This window comes from Mesoplodon bidens, assembly GCF_964165515.1.
Source record: "Mesoplodon bidens genome assembly, chromosome: X".
Classification (NCBI taxonomy): Eukaryota; Metazoa; Chordata; class Mammalia; order Artiodactyla; family Ziphiidae; genus Mesoplodon; species Mesoplodon bidens.
In genome coordinates this window covers 109314273-109335423 of record NC_138163.1, presented here as the reverse complement: position 1 = coordinate 109335423, position 21151 = coordinate 109314273, and the positions used below count along the sequence as shown (strand labels likewise).

At 37.7% G+C, this 21151-nt stretch overlaps 1 protein-coding gene across 1 annotated transcript in view; it reads left to right on the top strand.

Annotated features, from left to right (window-relative positions):
- LOC308609441 (melanoma-associated antigen B16-like) overlaps positions 1-21151 on the top strand; it is a gene marked incomplete at its 3' end in the record, with an annotated part of 609526 nt that overhangs the window by 36706 nt on the left and 551669 nt on the right. The window contains exon 4 of the mRNA XM_081223109.1: positions 590-700. The remainder of the gene's footprint in view (positions 1-589; positions 701-21151) is intronic.

The window sequence follows — 21151 nt, the reverse complement described above, 5'->3', positions numbered from 1 at the left end:
CTCTAGGTATGCTTCATCTGCGCATTTATGTTTGATGCATTTTTAGCACCCATAGGTAGCATATCCCTGGGCATGACAAGGTCCCAAACATACTCTTTTCTTCACATGTTCCTTGTAGCTTACTCCCCCCAACAATCAAAAATTCATGTGCCAGGAACCACCTTATCTAGATTCATGGTTCCTAAAGAAGATTTAGTTCTTGTGATATAATTGATTGAAGAAGATAAATTAAGGCTTATTTTCTGAAAATTGTCTTTTTTATGACATAACTTCTCAGCTGAGGCTGGACAAATATGATTGAGGCCAACTTTGATTTCCAATGCCATTTATTGGAATTGACTCCTAGAGCAGAACATGAAATGAGAAGTTAGCAACTCTTAATGGCCAACAATCTATGTTAGGGCATCTCCTATAGACTAAATGTTTGTGTCCATTCCATCCACGATTCATATATTAAATCCTAAAGCCCAGTGTGATGGTATTTGGAGGTGGGGCCTTTGGGAGGTGAGTAGGTCATGAGGGCTGAGCCCTCATGAACGGGGTTAGTACCCTTATAAAAGAGAACCCAGAAATCTCCTTTGCTCTTTAGGACATATGAGGCTACAGTGAGAAGACTGCTGTCTATGAACTGGGAAGTGGGCTCCCACCAGACACTGAATCTGCCAGCACCTTGATCTTGGACTTCCTAGCCTTCAGAACAGTGAGAAATAAATTTCTGTTATTTATAAGCCACCCAATCTATGATATTTGTTATTGTAGCCTTAGAAGACTAAGACAGCATCCTTAATAATTTTTCTAATATTTCAGCCTAAATCATGTGTGTGTTAGGGGTGTGTGGTTTATGTTGATATGATGAGTTGCAGCAATCACAAACCAAACTATTTCCTTTTGACAGTTTCCTTAATCTCAACAGAGGTAAGTAAATTCAAATGCTTTTCCAAAAATGGTTGTATCTGGTGATGTGTTGCAAATAACGTAAAGGAGGGGTTGTAATAACAGATGCTTGATATAGAACTACCTGTTCCCTGAGTCATTTTGAGAAGGGGAAATCTTATTCCCTTAAGATTGAATTGCAAATTCAGGCTTCTTAGTCATGTATGTATGGGTAGCTTAGTGTGGGCTTCACTCTTTTCTAATTTTTTCATTATCTACTAATCCCAGAAGATCAGTAGCAGTCTTACATCCATTTCTTTTTCCATACAGAAGGCTTTAGTATATACTGCGTGTAATATAGCTAAGAAAATGACAGCTGCCCTCTTTCAAGTGAGTGAGCTTTCCCCATAATTTTTTTCATTTTTAGAAAGATTATTCATGTCTTTGATCTTGAACAGTTTGAATCCATACAGTGTTTTCTCCACTTTTTGCATTCTGTACACACGTAAGATTCCAAGCAATTTATTTTGTAATGTAATCAAATGAAGGTGGGTCACAAATGTCTTCAAATTGTCAACATGCTCAGTAGCTGATTCCACTCACTGGAAGCAGTACTTTCAAAATTGTGGACAAAACCAAAGTCATAATTACTCTAGCAAAATATTCTGATTTCCATGCATTGAACAAGTATTTCTTGAATGCCTGTTCTACACAGGAGCCTATGCTAAGTGATAATCCCTTTATTATGTCTGTGTGTATGATGACAGATTAATTATTGGCTTTTTATTTCTTACAAAAGAGTACCAAGAGAGATTTGTCATCATTATTAGCTACAAAAGCATAGGTAGTGAGGTAGTTGTGGAACCTATTGCTCCTGTTAAAATTGCAAGTGAGTCTCTGTCCTTTTGCATTTATATTCATCATATAGATAATACTTGTTTTGAGCAGTAGGCAGTTTACTTTATTATCCTCTGTCATTTTCTGACTGAACTCCATACCTTTAAGTAAACATCAGTGATAAAAAATGGTGGACTATGTTGATAATGTAGTGTTGGGGGGTGAACCGAGGTTTCTCTGCCTCTCTTAGACACATTGGATTTAGAGATTAGAGTGAAGCAATCTGGGCATGATGCCCTTCATTAAAAGTTAATACAAGAAAACTTATAACATCCCCAGATCAGGGAAAGGGGAAAAACTCTCTTAATATAAGAAGATGCTGTTTAGTTAGAAATCAGGTCAAAGTCAAAGTAGATAAGGAAGAGGAATTTCTTTTGTGACCCAGGTGGGAATATTTGAAAGGAAATTGTCTCCTGCAAGTTGAGATATGAATAATTTCAGGCATATTTTAAAGAAAAAGAAATAGAGTGGAAGCCTTTCAGTATTTCAAACCCCATTCTTGGGACCAAAGGAAACCCCTCACCATTAACCCTCTGGGCAGAACCAGCAGTAACTGGGCAGTTCAAATGCCATTCACATTCATTGTAATGAAAGTGACACATTTGCAAGTCTTAAGGGGCCAAATTGATTTCCGTAGGCTGAGATGATAGCCTGGAAGATTGGGGCAATTGAAAGCACAGAAAGCCAATTGCTGAATGAGAGAAGATGAGGGAAAGGAGTTGGAATGAGCAAGTTAGGAGCATTGAGAAAGATCATGTACCTGCTTGAGGAGGCCTCTGGAGTGTCCCAGGAGGACCCTCCATTCCCATCCTCCACCCACGGCTTACGGCTCACGGCTCACAGTGACCCAGGCAGCATGGCGTGTCTCTGTGTGCAGTACAGCAGTGGTGCTAGACCCTTCCCCATCCACACCCCATCCCAAACTATTTGGTTTTGGAACAATTGTCTGATTCAGTTGTGACTCTCTTATGGCCTCATTAGAGTCAGTATATATTTTGATTCTAGGAAAAGCAGGCCAGACAGTACTGGAAATAGGTAGGAAGGGTCTCTCTACCCTTCTAAGCCATCTTCCTCTGTAGTCAGCTGAGCACCCAGATGGTGAATTCCAGAAAGTAGACCAAGCACTTCTTGCTATCCCAAACCATTTATTTTAAATGACGAGCCTACTCATTGTTCAAGCTGACAATCAATTCCACTTTTATACCAATAAATAGTCTAAAGAGATGACCACCTGTCACCAACATTTTCTGAAATAGTCTACGCTCATTTTAAGTTTCCAGAAAAGTATCAAGTTAAGTATAAACAAAGCAAAATACTCTAAATGACTAGCTCCTTCTCAAATTCTGGTGGTACACACACCCCTCCCCTAAACACACACAGACACACGCATGCACACATGCACTATCAGTACTAGATGCTGGGTAAGCATATCAAGCATGTGAATATGAGTGAGGGAACCAGGGCACAAACAAATATAATCAGTGACTAATGTGATGGAAGAATACCTTCTCTAGACTTGAACTAGAGCACATACTCTACACCAGTAGTGTTCAACCTTGACTGCCCATTAGAATCACTTGGAAAATAGTTAAAAATCCGGATGCTAAGGCCACAACCCAAACCATTAAATCAGAATCCCTGGGGGTTGGGTCCAATAGACAAGAGTTTTATAAACTCTGCAGGTGATTCCAATGTGCAGCCAAGTTTGAGAATCACTGCTTTATAGGATCATTTACAGCCTTATTGAGGACTATCTCTTCAATATCTTTTATTATATAGTTTATGCCTCTATAACACACATAGATCTGACATAACACAGACCTCCAAAGATGCAAACTCACTTTGATAAGATATAAATTTGTGGCAGGTATGATTCTTTCCTAAGTCAGATGTTTTAATAGGGGCTATGGTTCTAGGAGCACATGTCCTTTACCCACAACTGCTCTCACAGAGTTAGGGGTTCTGATATGATGCATCCTTCCCGTGGTGCATATTAGCACATACAGTAAAAGTCCACAGAGGCAGGCGTCATTAGCAGTATGCTAGTGGAGTTGGGAGAAAAAAATCAATGTGGCTCACTCACTGCCAGCATTGGGAATATTTGATATTTAATATTTGCAGGAGTGCAATGCTGAAATACCATTTTCTATTGATTTGGATTCCATGGAAAGGTCCAGGGAGGCACAGCTGTCTTTTAAGAGCCCTCATAAACCTGTCAATGTGGTTTTCATGCCATTGTGGTACTTAGCGTTGTAACTGGTCTTAGTCATTTTATATTCCCAGATTCTGATGGGGGCAACGTATGCCAGTTGTTACTGGAATAGAAGATAAGAGTTTAGCTCTATTCTTCAAGAACCTGTGCACTTCTGTAAAATCTTTATTTCCCAAATCCATACACTTCTGAAATAAGAATAACTCTGGCTGAGACACTGAATTCTCCCAGGTGCTCACTTTGCCAGTCATTTCCTATTGCTCTTAGCTCTTCCTCTCCCTTTTTTCTTTACTTCTTACTCCTTTAAGTTAGTGTTAGGAAGTAGAGAAAGGGAAAGGGAAGGTATAACAGTATAGTTCTTACTAACAGCTTTCTTGAACAGTCACCATATTAAAGTCTGTTTAGTACATAAAACACTGATAAATTAGAAATTAAACAGTGCCGCAAGCCTCTAGAATTTATATATTAAAAGTACTCAAAGGGCTTCCCTGGTGGCGCAGTGGTTGAGAGTCCGCCTGCCGATGCAGGGGACACGGGTTCGTGCCCCGGTCTGGGAAGATCCCACATGCCGCGGAGCGGCTAGGCCCGTGAGCCATGGCCGCTGAGCCTGTGCGTCCGGAGCCTGTGCTCCGCAAGGGGAGAGGCCACAACAGTGAGAGGCCCACGTAACAAAAAAAAAAAAAAAAAAAAAAAAATTTCCTGGGCCTCCCTGGTGGCGCAGTGGTTGAGAGTCCGCCTGCCGGTGCAGGGGATGCGGGTTCGTGCCCCGGTCTGGGGGGATCCCATATGCCGCGGAGCGGCTGGGCCCGTGGGCCATGGCCGCTGGGCCTGCGCGTCCGGAGCCTGTGCTCCGCAACGGGAGGGGCCACAGCGGTGGGAGGCCCGCGTACCACAAAAAAAAAAAAAAAAAAAAAAAAAAGTACTCAAATCCTTACACTAGTTAGTTTTAAGGAGTTCAACTTTTATTTTGGACCTACTTCTCATGACATGATTCAGAGTCTTAATAGATTATTGTATTAATTCAGTGTGGGAAACCATCTTCTCATAAAAAAATGTATAAAACCGAGTCCATTCTCAAAATGAAAATGATGACAAAGCTATATTTGTGGAAACATTTACTCTTTGACTTGTAAAAGGCTAACGATGTTAAAATTGGGTTAGAACTTCAAAGTGTAAATGATCTTTGATCAGTGCAGGTGAAAATTAAGTCAAAACACAGAAGATGTTTCTCAAGTCCATGTTCCTGGGCCCATAGAAGTTCTTGGAAGTTATGAAAGGTGGATTGATTCAATTACTTATTCAGAATTACTCATTGAATGCCTGCTGTTTTCTAAAAATTGACCTGGGCATGAGGATTCAATATGTTTCCTGGACATTTCAAATAGAGAGAGGAAGAGAAATGTTTAAACAAGTACACTCAGTTGGGACTGCAATGGCTATGTGTATGAGGATGCTATGGGACCATAGAAAAGGCTATGCCAAAGCTTTTGTGGGATACTCAACAATATCTTCTTTAGGAAAATTAGATTTGAATTGATTTTTGAAATGTAAAGAAGTTCATAGAAAGGAAAGGGATGAAGGAATTACAGGGAGAGGATAAAGCATATGCAACTACAAACAATGGAAGGAGCCTGACAAGGACTTGACTCTCAGAGTGAAACTTGGGTATTGCAGGTCTAAGGGGCGGCCAGCACCTCAGGAATTAGGCTCAGGAGTCTGAACTTCGTTCATTTGGGAAATCACTGCAAGTTAAGGCATGGTCAGTTCTTCCATTTTTATTTTATTTTTATTTTTTTGCGGTACACGGGCCTCTCACTGTTGTGGCCTCTCCCATGGCGGAGCACAGGCTCTGGACGTGCAGGCTCAGTGGCCATGGCTCACGGGCCCAGCCGCTCCGCGGCATGTGGGATCTTCCCGGACCGGGGCACGAACCCGTGTCCCCTGCATCGGCAGGCGGACTCTCAACCACTGCACCACCAGGGAAGCCCTGTTCTTCCATTTTTAAAGATAAATCTGACAGCCGCAGAGAGCTGGAGTAACCCAAAGGGGGACAGACAGTTTAGGAGGCCAAGGCGACAGTCAAAGTGAGGACTTGAACAAGGCAGTGGCCCTTGGTGTAATGAGGACATGACAGACCTAACAAATTTAGTAGACTGAGCACCTGCCTTGGAGCCAAGTTGCTGGTTTCTGATTCTGACTCTGCTGCTGACTGACCAGTTTTGAGTAAGTAACTCTCCCTCTCTGAGCCTCAGATCTGTGCTCTGTAAAATAAGGAACTTCTTTCAGCCCAGGTGATCTCCATGGTCCCATCAAATTTGCAAACACCTGGGTTTCTATGACCAGGCTGCAGAATAATGACCCATCGTGACTTGGGGGCACATGCCCACTCAGAGTGGCAGAAGAAGGAGGGTTAAAAGCATGTCAGGGAGTTGTAGATCTCATCCCTGGTTCTCCTTGAATTGCAACAATCAGGGCTTCTGATACATGCAAGACTGCCAAGGTTCACTTCTCCTCAGCTTTGCCCTACTCCATTCACCCCAGTGTCAAACAGTGGGCCAATGCATCTTAATTCATTCCTTCTCCATGAAGCCCTTTCCTGGCTACTCCATCTTTCTTTATTCATCTTTGTCCACTGGACTCCAACAAACTTCAAAATGCTCACATTGTAGCAAACATTTGTCATTTTTTGACTTCCCAGCACCCAATTATCCTCTTTAGTTTGGAGGAACTGTCCCTAACTGGAATCTTTGTGAAGGACAGGACCCAAACTCCCACTGAAAAGACCAAATAAGGAGAATCTCCTTTTTTCTGCAACTTAACTGGTTAGAGAACGTGAATTTTGAGAGTGTCACAAATGTGAAGGAAAGGAACAATTAGATGTACAGCTGTGGAAGCATCTGGCACAAGGGGCTGAGTTCAGCAGCAGTGAAAAAAGCTTGTATCATTTTGTTCTTATACAAACCTCCCAGTGCTTTCATTTTCTGAGCTTGGTTCTCCAGACATCCTGTCAGTTCTGTAAGCTGACAGATATCTTTGCCATACATTCATTTTCTGCTTAAGTAAGCCAAAGTCAGTTTCAGTTTGCAACACAAAACCCTGACAGATACATATCAGTTTTTAACTATGCAATCAGCCCTCTGTATCCATGGGTTCCACATCTGCAGATTCAACCAATTGCAGATGGAAAATATTTGAAAAAAAAATCCAGAAAGTTCCAGAAGGCAAAACTTGAATTTGCTATACCCTGGCAACTGTTTACATAGTATTTACATTGTATTTACAACTATTTACATAGCACTTATATTATATTAGGTTTTATAAGTAGTCTACAGATGACTTAAAGTGTATGGGAGGATGTGTGTAGGTTGTATGCAAATACTACACCATTTTATATAAGGGACTTAAACATCCACAGATTTTGGTATCTGCAGCGGTCCTGAAACCAATCCCCCATGGATAGCAAGGGATGGCTGTACTCTTTTCAGGTTCTTCGGGTCTTGAGTAACTATGTAATAAGGAATATAAGGGACAGAGACTATATGTTATATTTAAGGTGAGTTTCATCATAATGCCCAGAACAGTATAGAATATGCAGGGATTTATCAATTCATATTTGTCAGTATATAGTTTTATTAATTAATTTTGTCAATTATTGATGTATGAAGTGAGGAATTTCCATTTGCATATATCTGCAAGAACAACAATTGCAGATTAGATTTCATTTCTTTTAAATATTAGTCTTATTTGGTCTTATGACTCAAGAAAGAAAAAATGAAAACCATTATTTTATTTCTGTAATTAATGGACTGAATTATTAATGATAGTTATAGCACATTCTCCTCTAAAAATGAAGCAGCATTTTTATTTTTAACTAAATTTGATTACAATGCTTTGTTTTTGTCTAGAAATGGGTATTTTATAAGCCACAAGTTAAAATGCAACTGCTATACAGGATGGTTTCCAATTTTCCTATGACCTCAATATAGAAAAGCATTGTCAGGGAGACAATGAGGCCTAAAAATAGTTTCAAATATCTGAATGCACTCAGGGTAGCCTTTAAATGCTAGCTGTGGCTAAATTTCTCATCCTGATGTAAAATCCCCAGGTGGAAAAATCTCCCTTTATGTAAAAGGTTACTTCCTTATTTTTGTTACCTTTGTGTTATTCAGAATGTTTCAAAATAATCTATGCCAGTAAGTTGTATCCATATGTTAACATAACCCTTGTTCTGTCAAACAATCAAATGGATTTTCTGTACTTGATAAATCTCCTTTCAAATAAACGGAAAAAAATGAGTACAAAAATACCTCTCTTGGCCCAACTTGGGACATTTCTGAAGGGTTTTTCCCAGTGCCCAAGCTCCCAGTGGGAATGGTTGGGGTCTCCAAGACGGCACTGAAGCTTGACTTTTCCCTCTACCTAATCCCTCTTCATTCCCCTTCCTTCCCCAGCTGTTGATCCCCAGGGGACTCCTTACTAAACATCCTGTTTGCCAGACTCCATGTTAGATTCTGCAGCCTGGGGAACCTAGTCCACTACCCTTGTCCAAAATCAATGAGAGAGTAAATGGCAGAGCTAGAATTTTAAATTCATATCTGTTGATAACAAAGTCCATTTGGAAAATCTTTATACCAAATTATGACCAATTTGAGATAATGCTTCAACCAAAATTATTCAAGCTAATTCCCTGGTCCGAGAACTACCCGAAAGGCTTGTTTCTAGGAAACAGTCCAATAGATGTCTGCAGTTGATGCTTAACGATTGGCTGGGATGATGAAAATATTGCTATACAGTCAGTTATAGGACTGACAAGGCTTTCCCAGATCTCAGAACAAGTGGCTTGAATCATCCGTGGAGCAGCATAATGGATAGTTGTGCAACTGGATTCCCTTTTCAGCCTAGCAGGCTCCCTTATCCATCAATGGCTGCTCCTTTAAGTCCCACTCTCCTCCCCCATGCTTCACCCTCTCGGCACCCCTGATCCCAAACGATGCTTTATGTTACTTCTTAGCGTTTAACATTTATTTATTTATTTTGTTAATTTTCCTTCTCCCCAACTGGACTGTTTGTGCTCTTCCCTGCTGTGTTCCCAGCACCTAGAATAATGCCTGATGTGTATTAGACCCTAACTAACATTTGTTGAATAAGTGATTGAATGAATGGTCACATCTTCTTTGCAAGCAGTTCTACAGGCAGATTTGTTTCCCCCTATAAATTCCAAAGTATTTAGTGTAGAACTTAATTATAAGATCTGCCTCTTTATAACATAATCACATGTTTACTTAAATATCTCCCCATGAACTCATCTCCAGTCTTTTCAATAGAGCTTTAAACTTCCAATCAAGTGTTCAAATGCATCAAATATCCTATCAGTTTCACCATTTTCTTGGATTTGTCTCTCCTTAAACATTCCATCCTTCTTCTCCAATCTGGACTAATTATTCTCTTGGCTTGCTTACAGCTGTCTTTCTGGAATTTCCCTTCAACATCAGCCTCAGAGTTTCATCCACCACTCAACTGTGTTGTACCCCTATCTCCTACATTCCATTTCTTCCTCTTTCATCATTTACTTCCTAACTTTTGGTGCAACAGATCCTCTATTAATATTCCTTATCTATTAGAGAGTGACCATTGACATTCTAAAATACCTTTATTCTATCCTCATATTTGATAATACGACTGGGTACAATATTTTAGGTTGGAAACAATTTGTCCTTAAAAATGTTAGGTGTTTCTTCATTATCCTCTCTTTAGTTCCAGTGTTGCCAGTGAGGTATACAATGCCATTCTGATCCATGATCTTTGTTCTCATACCCGCCCCATTATATTTTAAGATTTTTCTCTTTATTACTGGTGTTTTATAATTGTGCGTGTGTTTGTTTCCTTTTAATTTTCTGGTCACTGAGTGGGCCCCTTCAATTCAAGCAATTGATGTCCTTTACTTCTGGAAAGTTTTCTGGATCAATTTTCTTTTATAATTCCCTGACATCTTTTTTTTTTCCTCCATTTCTTTCTTTCCTCAACTCTTGTTATTCAGATTTAGTCATCCCAGATTTATCCCCTAATTTAAAATTTTTTCTTCATCCTATTTCACAACTCTTTTTCTTCTATTTTGTGAAATACTTTCTTGATAATATCTTCTAAACTTTTTTATTGACATTTTTATTCCATTTCTTGGTCTCTCAACTTTTTTTTAATTTGATGGCATTTATTACTTCTTCAATAGATTTAATATTTCCTTATTTTTCTAAAAATATTATTATTATTTTCTTTTCCCTGAATTGTTTTTAATAAATTTCTTCTTTATCTCTCCTTCCCTCCTTCTTCCCTCCCTCCATCTCTGCCCCACCCCCCCACACACTTTTCTTGTTAGAGGTTTTCCCAAGTGTCAGAATCCTTGTTTGTCCATTTATATTTAGGAGTGAGATAAAAGTATGCTGATTGCATATATTTTATGCATGGATGGGCCTTAAAAAATATCATTCTTCACAAATTGGTGGATTAGGATTGCAGTCATCTCATCAGGGGCTCTACAAATGGCAGTACTTGTAGGCCTTTGCTCCTGGGCTAGTTAGGACCTATTTTATAGTTTCTCAGAGTAAATGCAGAAGGGAGCTTGTGGGGAGCAGTGGGTTCTCACCATTCTATTAACAGGTCTCACTTAATTCCCATGTTTTCACTATAACATCTCACTCCTGTTCTCAGTTGTGCCTGGTATCCTCAAATGCGTATCCTCTCTGGCTTAACTCTGGAGAGAATAAATCTCTAGAACTAGCGTGCAGGGGTGGAGTAGTATCCACACTCTTCTGTTGGCTAGGGCATTGGATTTGACAGTGCTGAATTAGAGCTGATTTCTGTGTTCCTGAAAAACAGTAAAGGATAAGGGAATCCTCCCTACCATTTTGTTATGGACAAGGTTTTACTGCAAAGAACCACCCTTCTCTATACGATTTAGGTAAGACGCAAGAATGCTCCCCTTGTTTACCTATGACAAGGGCAGGCACACACTCTCCAAATTCTCAAATTCTCATTCTTTGTCTCATAAATGATTAGCAGAACTGCTTATTCCTCCCCTTTGTCAATCAGAACAAAATGCTTGTTAACCAAACTGTTGGTTGGTCCCTGGACTTTGACCCACCCTCAGTCTGAGCTAGATACAGCCCCTCCTTAACAACATCTCCTGAGAATAGGCTGGACTCAGAATAAAGCATTCCCTGATCTGTTTGACTGCCACTTTTTCTTCCCTCTTCCCCATTCCCAATTTGTTTACTCCTCTCTGTAGAAGAAAAGCTCCTTTTGCCAAGTTCTCAAGGTGCTTACAGACTTTATGGTCAGAACATTCTATTTGCAACAATCTCTTTGCAATAGTCCTTTTGAATAAAGTGTTTCCTTACCAAGTCTGGGTTTATTTGGATTTGTTTTCTATTTGACAGGTATAAGGTAAAATTGTCCCTTTTACAAACATACAACCGATTATTTTATTTTTTCTAATTAATTTTTTTATTGGAGTATAGTTGATTTACAATATTGTGTTAGTTTCTGCTGTACAGCAAAGTGAGTCAGTTATACATATACACATGTCCACTCTTTTTTAGATTCTCTTCCCATATAGGTTATTACAGAGTATTGAATAGTGTTCCCTGTGTTATACAGTAGGTCCTTGTTGGTTATCTATTTTATATATAGTAGTGTGTATATGTCAATCCCAATCTCCCAATTTATCCCTCCCCCCCTTTCCCCCTTGGTAACCATAAGTTTGTTTTCTACATCTGTGACTCAATTTATATTTTGTAAATAAGGTTCATTTGTAACATTTTTTTAGATTCCACATATAAGCGATATCATATGATATTTGTCTTTCTCTGTCTGACTTACTTCACTTAGTATGACAATCTCTAGGTCCATCCATGTTGCTGTAAATGACACAATTTTGTTCCTTTCTATGGCTGAGCAATATTTCATTGTATATATGTACCACATCTTCTTTATGCATTCCTCTGTGGATGGACATTTAGGTTGCTTCCATGTCCTGGCTATTGTAAATAGTGCTGCCCAATTATATTATTTTAAATTTACCTGGTGAGCAATGCTTTCAAAGACTTGTCTCCTTTTATTGAAGCTTTCCAGAGTTCTGTTCTTCCAATCATTCTGTTTCATGTTAGCTTCCCTCTTGCAGGTTTAGCATTTAGTTTTCTCTTGTATATTTAGTCCATTACTTCCATGTGTAGAAGTATATGACATATTCATGATTGCTCATTATTCTAATTAATAATAGTTTTACTATATTTAGGGAAATTCCTTCATTGTGAAGTTTATATATCTCACAGACATAGAAAGCAGAATGTCATGTTCCAAACCTCCCTTTCAGCTAGGAACATACATGTGACCAGGAGCGCTATGGGTGAATTTGATGCAAAGGTGAGCAGTGTGAGAAAACAGGACCAGTGTGGAGCTTCCATTCTATCTGGCTTTCGTGGCAGAAGAGGCATCTAGTTTTCAGAAAAGGGATGACTTGCTATCACAGAAATGGCACTGGTGCTGGAAAGTGGCTGTAAAGTCAAGTTCTTAGTCATTATTGCTGGTGGTGTTTGCTCTCATAGCTGCAGCAGCACTTTCCCGAATAAGACATCCTGTTTCTCAGTTTAGAGCGCTAGCCTCTACACTTTCTCTCAGCCTTACAAGAGCTACCCAATATTCTCTAATAAACTACTTTTACTTAAGTTAGCCAAAGTGAATTCTTTGTGCAGAGGTCATTATTTCTGTCACATCCTCTTCATCATGCCTTGTTTTGACCAAGCATAAGGTAAACATTTTTGTGAAGAATGACAGTGAATAATAGTAAATCTGCTTACTGTTAGAGACCTGCTTTCTTTGCTTAAGCAAACAAAACACAGGCTTGATGTGCAGCTTGTGATCTAGCAACCATTTTGTCCCTGTTTTAAAAGGGAGAGGACAGAAGAATAGCAGGCTGTCACTTGGCATGGATAGCAGTGCTACTTCATCAGTTCACTTCAGATCTGTGTCAACTCTCATTCACTAAGTTAGTCCACAGGGACCTTAATTATCTTAAAATTTTTATGGGACATTCAATTAATATGCTATATTAATAATTCATGCTTATAAGGCCTAATAAGAAGGATATAGTAGGTACCATAGATGCTTTTTGGAAACACTTGTTTCCAAAAACTTTGGTTTTCGAGGTAAGTGACTAGGAGAGTATGATATATGACTTGACTGTTAAACATATTCACCATGTTTCCTTGTACTTTGTTTCCTCTCCCAATGGAAAAATACACTTATCTGTACTGTGGAATTAAGCTTGGCCATATGATTTGTAAGTAGAAGTGAACTGGGTCACTTCTGAGAAGAGTTTTTGGCGAGAATGTACTGTACCATTCATATCTTTTTTATCTGCTGAAAGACTAGAAGTATCTTAGGCAGGGCTCCTGGAATAAAGTCACATCAGACCCATAATAGATACGTAAACTGAGTGAAAAATAAATCTTTGTTATAGTAAACCACTGAGATTTTTCTGTTGAAAGTTGCTCTAGCAAAATTTAGCCTAAGCTGACTTATAAAACGTATTTTGTAACTTTGCTTTTATGATCAAGCAATTAGTTTTCATATGTTAACAGTCTGTAGGTCTTTAAAGTGACAAATCCATATAAAACTACAATATAGATAAAAGAATCTTTTGTTAAATTTGTATTTGTGTTGAGTTTTCTAGATAACCTTACTCAGTTGTGCTATAGGAAAATACTAATAAGGATTCTTTTGGTCTAGACGTCTTTCTTCAGACTGCTTTAATGAACACGTTTATGATTCTTATCTTCTTGATAGTAAATTTATGGATCTTCTTGAGTATACAAGGGCTCACATAACCAGTCCAATATAGACAGTATCCAAAGCAAACATGGAACTACCTTACCCTAATAACTTTAAAACATGGAAAATAAGATAATTTTCTGAGAATTTAAGCATAAAACCAGTGAATGAAAAGTTATTTGAAGATATAAAAAAAAAACTTAAGGAGAGAGAAATGTCTCCATTTGGGTAAGACTTTAAATCTATCTGAGTAAATGTGCATCTGAAAAATGGTGTTTATGAGAATGGAATTTATTCAGCTGATAAAGTATAGGAAAAGGAGAATGATTTTTAAAAAGCCATTAGCACTACCCATCCAAGTATTTTGTAGGGAAAAGATGGTTCTATTGCCAAACATACTCCTACTTCAGACACAGAAGTTGTTAGCAAACTAAACTTGACATTATTATTTACTTGTATTTTTCGATTTCCTGCCAACAAGCAGACTGCTGATTATAAGTTTGCTTCCTGAATACAGAGAGAGGATGCCCTAGTCATTTCAATTGCAAGTGCACGTGCAAATTACTTCTGATTGTGAAGCCAGAAATTGGTATTCTGGTGTACACATCAGTTTCTACAAAAATGATGTGGTGGATAATCTCCAGTTGCTCCTCCAGACATACTCCTTTCATTTTAAACCTTTTTCTTTGTTCTAGAAGACTAATTTTGTGGACTGCATTACCTGAAACCCTTGCTGTTTGTCTTTTGCTTGCATATTTGACCAATGTGTGGTACCAGCAGGAGATTAAAAAGCAAGAGGAAGGGTGGGGACTCTGGAATGATAGAGGAAGGATGACCAAAAAGCTGTAAAAACAAAAAGAACACTGGCCAAAATTGTCAAAATCAACCTTTTCAGAACCTTGACAATTGAAGTCCTACTGTAACCAGAGGAGCGTTTACTCAGGAGAAACAGTTGAATCTGGGAAAGAAAAAAAAGAAAGCTCTGACATAATTGTGAGTATCTAGAGACCACATGCATGTGCAGGGCTGTGCACGTGCCCAGGAAAACCCTGAGAAGGTCCTATAATCTCTTACTCAAGACAACTTCGTTGAGCCAGATTCAATAAGCATATTTATGGTTTTCATCTCTTTAAAATAGCAGATTTTTGGATCCCCTTGAATAACCAAGGTGAACTTCCCAAGGATGTATTAATGGATGTTTATACTATTCTCTAACCACTACATGTGTTTATAGCAAACAACCTTTATTTTTCTCACCACATTTCTTTGTGAGGGCCATCCTCACCAGGACAAGGTATTATGGAAAGAATAGTGTGGTGGTTTGTGGAAAAAAGTCATCTGGGCTGAGTTGACTTTTCCAGGAGCAGCAGGAGCAAAGCATCAGAAGAAGGAGCCTGACACCCAAAGGAAAGGCAAAGGTCAAGGAGGGCCTAAGTGTGCTCTAAGTGCTCCTAAGAAGATATTGGATTCCAACTACTTCTAGCTAGGGATTCCTAATGGTAAAAGCTAGGGAGGAAAAAAATGACTGTCTTGAAGAAAAAGAGAAAATGGGGAAAAGGCTTTTTTACTCTTCTTTAAGAATGATGAAAAAAATAGTTTTTTCTGACAGGATAGAACCCGGCTATGGAAAATTTTATTTACTCTTAGGGCCAGTCTTTTGAACAGATTGTTTTTCTTCATTTTCATGTCATATGGGAGAGAAAACTAGAATTCTTAAGGTAGAAAAAGTAAGAGAGCAGCAGGGAAAATCCTAGTCAAGCTGGGCTTCCAGAAATTTGAAATGAATATACTGATTTCATTCATTGTTTATCAGTATGGCTTGTGGCTCTAAGGTTGAGAACCACTGTTCCAGTGAGGCCTTGTTACTAATGACCAAGTGTCTATATCACTAGTGGGTGCTGAGTGAAAAGGCAACGACTGAGAATCCCTACTCCAATCACCTCTAACAGAATAAAATAAGATAAATAGCCTGACTGTGGAAGAATTACAGAGACACTGACAGCAGCTCAGAGAAACATTTCAGAGATATTTGAACACGAAATGAATTTCAAAACTGGAGGGAATAATAGCAATAGCAAACACTGAACATTTTTATTATTTCCAGGAACTGTTCTACGTGTAAATGTCATGTAGGTATTAGCTCACGAAATTCCTACAGCAATCCTACAAGATAGATACAATTCCATTTTATAAAGAAGCTATCTGAGGTAATGAGAACCTAAGTGACTTTTCCAGTTACTTAGTATGGGAGTCTGTTCCCAGGACCCATACTCCCAACCTTAGATCCTGATTACATAGAAGGTTTTACATTTAATAAAATGGTTATAAATCCTTAGTTTCATAAATATCTGAGTGTAAGCTCCAAGTTAGATTAAGTGATAGTTGATAATAAAATATTTTTAAAAGTTTTATAACTTACTATAAAAATATTCCCCATGAGACATACCTCTGTTACTAAGTAGTATTATGTAATTATGTTCATATGTATAATAAGGTTTGGAAAAGTCTTTGACAAATATAGACCATGGGTATCCTGTACTATGCAAACAAGTCTGCCTTAGTATAGTATTATCTATTTGGATAAATGGTATCAGAGAGAAGAACATTACCCTAAAGTCCTCTAAGTGTTCAAAGTTCAGTTATAAGCAAATGACAAGTGTCTTATACATAGATATAGCAGAGCCAGGAATAATGGTACACAAAGCTGATGACCATGGCAAGGATTAATCAAAATAATTTTCTTTTTAAAAATAAAATAAATTTATTTATTTATTTTTGGCTGTGTTGGGTCTTCGTTGCTGTGGGTGGGCTTTCTCTCTAGTTGCGGCGAGCGGGGGCTACTCTTTGTTGCAGTGCGCGGCCTTCTCATTTTCGTGGCTTCTCTTGTTGTGGAGCACGGCCTCTAGGTGCACAGACTTCAGTAGTTTTGTCACGTGGGCTCAGTAGTTGTGGCTTGCGGGCTCTAGAGCTCAGGCTCAGTAGTTGTAGCGCACAGGCTTAGTTGCTCCGTGGCATGTGGAATCTTCCCGGGCCAGGGCACGAACCTGTGTCCCTTGCATTGGCAGGCAGATTCTTAACCACTGCGCCACCAGGGAAGCCCAAAATAATTTTCTTGAAGCAGAAATATATAAAGGTGAACAAATTAAAACACTCAATTCTAGTGTACCACCAAAGTAAAGCTATTAACATTAAGTGTATTTCCTTCCTATGTCTGCAGAGGTTTTTGTTTTACATAAGTATGCTTACATAGCATATACACAATTTTGTATCCTGATTTTATTCTTTACTTAGCATTATAACAGAAATCTTTTCCATATTTTAAACATTCTTTAGAAATATCATTTAAATGACTTTATAATATTTAATCAACCAAGGTGTACCTGATTTTATTACCAATACTATTTTTAACTTTTTAGGTTTTTCAGTTTTTTGCTATTACACATCAGATTTCACCTAACTTCATGCATGTACATTTTAATATTTAATTATATTTTATATAGAAACATTTCTAAAAATATAGTTATTAAATTAAGTATAATAATATTTTTATGATACTTGGTATGTATTGTCAGACTGCTTTCCAAATGGATTATCCTACATTGCATTACCATCCTGATTCTACTAAAACTACTATATCAAGTAAAACATATGCCATCCCTTATTTACGGAAGTGCCATTTATGTTACACTCATATATATATAAGATGTCCTAATTTTAATATTTGTTAATTTGACTTATGAAAGCTGTTGTATTTCTCCCTTTTTCTTTCTCTCCCTTACTCACTCACTGGAAAATCTGGATATTTCAGTAATATTAACACATACTTAGGAGTCAAATAAGCTTGAATTGGTGTCTTTATTTTGCCACCAAGAAGCCATGTGACCTTAGGCAAATTATTTATCCCTGTTGAGCCTCAGATTCCTCCTATACAAAACAGGGTTAATAATATATATCTTATAGAGTTGTAATAAGAAATATAGCAAGGTTTGAATAAATTTGAGTAAGTAATAGATACAGTAATAGTAATAGTTGCAGCAGTATTTAGAAAAAAATCAATATCAACAAATAAAATGGAATCATTTGGGTAAATATCTTTGGATATTTAGAACCACATAACGACGATATTCAAAATGTGTAACAACTGATATGTCCTCAACTCTGACCAATTAAAATAAATGCTTGCACCACTAAAAAAAAGTTTAAAAAAAAAAGGGAGTGTAACAGATATGCTAAGGAAGGAAAGAAAATGGAATCGTATAAAATGCTCAATTAAAATCATGAAAGCAGAAAACGAGTGTAAGACAAAAATAGGAACAAAGAACAAGGTTAACAAATACAAAACAGCAACAAATACGGTAAATATTAATCCAACTATATCAATAATCACATTAAACTTCAGTAGTCTAAATATACCAATTAAAAGATTAACAGAGAGGATCAAAAATAAGACCAACTAGATGTTGTCTACAAGAAACCCACTTTAAATATAGTCACATATAAATTAAAAGTAAATGGATAGAAAAAAGTACACCATGCTAATACTAATCAAAAGAAAGCAGAAGTCGCTATGTTAATTTCAGACTGAGTAGACTCCAAGGCAAGGAGAGTCATCAGGGATAAAGAAGAGCATTACATAATAGTAAAAGAGTCAATTCTCCAAGGAGACATAACAATCTTTAACGTGTATGTGCCTAACAACAGTGCATCAAACTATGTGAGTCAAAAACAAATAGAATTGCAAAGAGAAATAGATGAATCCACTATCAGATTTCAGTACCTCTCAGAAATGGACAGATCCACAGTATGGTGACAGATGGAAGCTAAACTTTTGGTGGTGAGCACACTGTAGTGTATACAGAAGACAAAATATAATATTGAATACATGAAACTTATGTTATAAACCAATAACAAATTTTAAATAAATAGGACAGATTCAGCAGGCAGAAAATCAGTAAGGACATAGCTAAACTCAAAACCACAATCAATCCACTGGGTATAATGACATCTCTAGACTGATTCATCCAACAGCAACAGAATAGTATACATTCTTCTCAAGCTCACATGGACTTGGTGAATACTAACATAGACCACTTTCTGGATCATAAAACACACCTTAAAAGTTTAAAAGAATAGAAAGCATACAATGTCTGTTCTCAGACCACAATAAAATTAAACTCGAAATAAATAACAGAAAGATATTTGGAAAATCCCAAAATATGTGGAGAGTAAACAATGCACTTGTAAATAACACATGGATCAAAGAAGAAATATGAAGAGAAATTTTAAAATATTTTGAACAAAATGAAAATGAAAACACAACTTACCAAGATTTGTAGGATATAGTGAAAGCAGTGCTTAGAGGGAAGTTATAGCATTGAATGTATATTAAAAAGGAAGAAAAGTCTAAAATCAATAATCTAAGCATCTACCTCAGGTTTCTGACTACTGTATGAATGCTAGAGTGCTTTGCTTGTGGATCTAGCACTCCTGGGCTCAATACTTTCAATAGATAGTCACATTTTGTTTAATGATTTTTATTTTATATTTTAAAAGAAAATTTCTTCTTTTTATTATAGCTGCGAATTCTACATGATAGAAAAAACTGGAATTTAGAGATTCTTTTTTTTTCAGGCTAAGTTACTTTATTTTTTTAAAGTATAGTTGCTGTACAATATTATATAAGTTACAGGTGTACAATATAGTGTTTCCCAATTTTTAAAGGTTATACTCCATTTATAGTTATTATAAAATTTTGGCTATATTTCCCATGTTGTACAATATATACTTGTAGCTTATTTTATACCTAATAGTTTGTACCTCTTACTCCCCTACCTCTATATTGCCCTTCCTCTCTTCCCTCTCCTTGTTGTTAACCACTCGTTTGTTCTCTATCTCTGTGAGTTTTCTTCTTTTTGTTATATTCACCAGTTTGTTATAATTTTTAGATTCCACATATAAGTGATATCACACAGTATTTGTCTTTATCTCTCTGACTTACTTCACTTAGCATAATGCCCTCTAAGTCCATTCATTTTGCTGCAGATGGCAAAATTTTGTTCTTTCTTATGGCTGAATAGTATTCCATCGTATATATATACCACTTCGTCTTTATTCGTTCATCTGTTGATGGACACTTAGGTTGCTTTCATACTTTGGCTATTGTAAATAATGCTGCTATGAACATTGGGGTACATGTATCTTTTAGAATTAGTGTTTTCTTTTGGATATATACTGAGGAGTAGAATTACAGGGTCATATGGTAGGTCTATTTTTAGTTTTTTGAGAAACCTCCAAACTGTTTTCCACAGTGGCTGTGCCAATTTACATTCTCACCAACAGGGTACTAGGGTTCCCTTTTCTTCATATCCTTGCCAACATTCCTTATTTGTGTTCTTTGTGATGATAGCCATTCTGAGAGGTGTGAGGTGATATCTCATTGTGTGTTTTTTTTTAAGATTTTTTTTTGATGTGGACCATTTTTTTTAAAGTCTTTATTGAGTTTGTTACAATATTGCTTCTGTTTTTTTTTTTTTATTTATTTATTTATTTATTTTTAGCTGTGTTGGGTCTTCGTTTCTGTGCGAGGGCTTTCTCTAGTTGTGGCAAGTGGGGACCACTCTTCATCGCGGTGCACAGGCCTCTCACTGTCGCGGCCTCTCTTGCTGCGGAGCACAGGCTCCAGACGTGCAGGCTCAGCAGTTGTGGCCCACGGGCCCAGCTGTTCCACGGCATGTGGGATCTTCCCAGACCAGCGCTCGAACCCGTGTCCCCTGCATTGGCAGGCAGATTCTCAACCACTGCGCCACCAGGGAAGCCCTTGCTTCTGTTTTATGTTTTGGTTTTTTTGGCCGTGAGGCATGTGAGATCTTAGCTCCCCAACCAGGGATTGAACCTGCACCCCCTGCATTGGAAGGTGAAGTCTTAACCACTGGACCTCCAGAGAAGTCCTTCGTTGTGGTTTTGATTTGCATTTCCTGGATGATTAGTGATGTTGAACATCTTTTCATGTGCCTGTTGGTAATCTGCATGTCCTCCTTGGAAAAATGTCTTTTCAGTTCTTCTACCCATTTTTAAATCACATCGTTTGTTTTTAGGATGTTGAGTTGTATGAGTTGTTTATGTATGTTGGATATTAATACCTTATTGGTCATATCATTTGCAAATATTTTCTCCCATTCAGTAGGTTGTCTTTGTTTTATTGATGGTTTCCTTTGCTGTGGAAAAGCTTTTAAGTTTAATTAGGTCCCATTTGTTTATTTTTGCTTTTATTTCCTTTACTTAAGGAGGTGGATCCAAAAACTATTGCTGTGATTTGTGTTAGAGTATTCTGCCCATGTTTTTCAC